Genomic DNA, 2914 nt, shown 5'->3' with positions numbered 1-2914 from the left:
AAATGCAAGATGCTCAGAATGCTTTCATGAGCTCCAATAAGCTTTATATATGCTCCTCTATTAATTCATTTTGACTTTGCTCAGTGTATTCAGATTGAATCTAATGCATCCACTTTTACAATCACTGCTATTCTGTCACAATTGCAAAATGATAAGCGCTGATATTCAGTTGCTTTCTGATTAAGAAAGTTGATTGATGTGAAAATGCATTATGATATTCATGATAAAGAATTTTTAATTATTGTAGCAGCATTTAAAAATTGAAAATATTATCTGAAAAGAAATCAGTATTTAATTTAAACCTGATCTGATCATGCCAATCTGCAGTATTTTATAATGATTAAGAAATTGAACAGACATTAGATCAGATAAGCAGAAGCTTTATTTGCTTATGATTTTATATTATTACATTACTCTGAATTAAAGACTTCAGCTTATGAATTCAGTCATCATACAGATTATAGTGAGATCTATAATGATCAAACTATGTTATCTACTCTGCAACAGAAGCTGAAACATGAAATTAGATTAAATTAAAAAATTGATACTTCTTTTCAAAATAATATTTCTTCTGATGTAATCTGTGCATAAGTCTCTAATGAGTAAAATGCTTCTTTTAATGAGTGAAAATGTGAGGGGTGATGACAGTGTGAAGAGTGAATAGTAGAAGATAGTATATAGTGTAGTAGAAGATAATAGTAATTATAGTAGTAGTAATGTAGTTGAAGTTGTAGTTGTAGCTAATCGCTGAAGAGGAAAAGAAAGAGAAAGAAGATGTGCGAAATACATGCATCTATATATATATATACATATAGAAATAGTGGTAGCAAGAGTATAATAGAAAGAGGTAAGAATAGACGAAGATATAAACAAAGATAATATAATAATAAGGAAATAATAAACGAGTGCATTATAGAAAAGTGCTTCATATATTGATGTTTTATATCTCTCATGTAAACTCTTTCTCTCTATCACATGTTGAGCAATATATGCTCTGAATTGCAGTCAATAAAACTATTCTTGAAAACTCAGCATATACAAAAATGTCTAAATTCTTCATCTCATTTTTAATAAAAACTTAAAAGATTGATTCTTTTACTGCTGAGTAAAAAAAAAAATAAAAAAAAAGAGTATGATTGTCATTGAAAATATACTATGAACAATCTCTAAGAATAATATATTGCATGCTGATGATCGCATGTATATCCCTCAATAAAAAGCATTCATTAATGAAATTATCAGTGCAAACCATGATGATCTGCAAAAAGGTCACTTTGATATTAAAAAGTTTATAAACAGTATTCAAAATAAATATTATTGATATGAGTTAGTTAGAGATATTAAAGATTATATATTCATTTATGATATTTATCAAAGAATAAAATCAAAATATCACAAACAATATGAAAAGTTGAATATAATTTTCTTATCATCAAATTTTTTTGAATCTGTTATTATGAATTTTATTACAGACTTGCCAGCTTCTACATTTCTCCATCAAATCTACAATGTGATTTTAATGATTGTAGATATATATACCAAGTTCACAATCCATATTCCTTGCATTAAAAATATTACAGCTGATAAACTAGTATAAATTGTTTATATCAAGTTTTATACAATTTACATAGTATCTAAAAACCAGATATCTGATCAAGAATTGATGTTTACAAGTCATTATTGATCCATTTTTTATTACATGCTAGACACATGCTGGAAACTTTCAACAGCTTTTCACTTTCAAATAAATGGTCAGACAGAATGACAAAATCAAACTTTGAAATATTATCTTTAATGTTTTATCAATTATCATCAAAATGATTGAGCACATTGACTATTGTTAGTGCAGTTTATTTACAATATCTCTCAATATGTCTCAACTGAAATGACACCTGCAGAAATCTTAATAAAATATCAATCTGATTTAAAAATTAATATCAACAAATCACCACAACCAGTTGCCATATATGCTGCTAGCTGCGCGAAATATATTGAGAAAACGCATCACAAACTTATTGAAAATCTATAAAAGATGTGACAAGCACAGAAAACTTATTACAATGCAAAATATAAACTTTAATAATTTAAAATAAATGATTATGTCATGCTCAATGCAAAAAACCTTCAATTGCTACACTCAGTTCATAAACTCAATCATAAATATGTTCAACTCTTCAAAATTTTAAATATTATCAGAAGACAAGTTGTAATAGGCGCAACGGAGATATCTATATTAGGAAATAGATACGTGGCGATAGATACGTGGCGATAGATACGTGGCGATGGCAATATTATCTATATAATGCTCGCTGATATCCGTGGATTTTAGGAGATCAGCGATTAGCTTTGAACAATAGAGATTGCTACCTTCTTAATATCCTTTGTGCGTACTTCACACTACTCTTGTAATTACTCTTGTAGCCCATCTCTTACACAAGTATACAGACTGAAACTGTCATTTTTATATAAAAATATTTATTCTATATTTCATATATCTTTATTGAAGCCATATAACTGCAGAAATGGAGCTTTATCAGAATCAGAATCAGAATTTATCAATAATGAAGAAGAATATCAAATGAAAAAATTCTTGAAAAATGACAATGAAAAAACAAACCTTTAAAATATCTTATGAGATGAACAGGTTAGGGACCTAATGATGATACATGAAAATCAAAAAAAAAATATATTGGACACTTAAACATTTATAACTTTTCTCAAATAAGAAAATGAACAACAAGTGCAGAGTCAACATACCTTCAAATACCAAAAATGCGAACCCCAAGCTGAAAAATATCAAAAGTATAAATCTCAAATTGAAAAACATTAGAAGTGCAAATCTCAGTCAAATTTCAAGGAAATACATTTTTTAAAAAAATTTCACATAAAAAAAAAAAAAGAAAAATTTTAATTT

Source organism: Histoplasma capsulatum, genomic scaffold, assembly GCF_000149585.1.
Source record: "Histoplasma capsulatum NAm1 scaffold_4 genomic scaffold, whole genome shotgun sequence".
Taxonomy (NCBI): domain Eukaryota; kingdom Fungi; phylum Ascomycota; class Eurotiomycetes; order Onygenales; family Ajellomycetaceae; genus Histoplasma; species Histoplasma mississippiense.
Note: the sequence above shows the minus strand (reverse complement) of the source record.